We start from the raw sequence: 822 nt of genomic DNA, 5'->3' as shown, positions 1-822 counted from the left end.
GGATTCTTCGACCTTGAGTCGATGAGATATTTGGTGTCACTATTTTACTTCGGATAGATTCGATGAGGTACTGGGTACCACTTTACTTCGGCTAAGCTATGAGACACTGGGTGTCAAATACTGCTTCGAACTATCCGATGAGACATTGGGTGCCATTCTGGTGTGTTTGATTGGATCCGAGTATCCGTCAAAGTCAAAGTTTTGTTAATAGGGCAAATAAACTAAAAAGGGCAAAACAGAATAGAATGAGGAATTTGTACTTATAGAGTGAAATGTGAAATGAAGATGAGAAAATGTGATTTAGATAAATGAACCAAAGGCTCAAATCGCTAATAGTACTTGAATGTGACATTCATGATATTGAGTTGATAATTAGTTAAAATGAATTGCAATAGATATAAAATAAAGTTAAAGTGTGAATTTGTACTATATGTGAGTATATGTTATATAGCTAAATATGTAAAATTCATTTGGTTATTTAAAATTTGAATTATAGTAATTCCACTGAGTATGAAATACTCAGCGTACGATTGTTTCCATGTGCAGGTTAGTAGGAGTATAGAGTCCCGGTCTAGCATCCAAAGCGATCCCAACTCCAGCACAAAAACTTGGTGATGTATTCTTTTTTTGGTAAAAGTGGCATGTATATAGGTATTGTTTTGGTCACTTAAAAATGCTATATGATTTTAGTCATAAATTATGGATGGTTTGTAATGTTTTGAACTAAGTTTTAAGTGAAATGGTAAAGAGTATATTATAAAATTTGGCATTAAGTTTGAATGGAAAATAAATCAAGTTATTAGTCAAATTGAATGATATTAT

Source organism: Gossypium arboreum, chromosome 6, assembly GCF_025698485.1.
Source record: "Gossypium arboreum isolate Shixiya-1 chromosome 6, ASM2569848v2, whole genome shotgun sequence".
Taxonomy (NCBI): Eukaryota; Viridiplantae; Streptophyta; class Magnoliopsida; order Malvales; family Malvaceae; genus Gossypium; species Gossypium arboreum.
Note: the sequence above shows the minus strand (reverse complement) of the source record.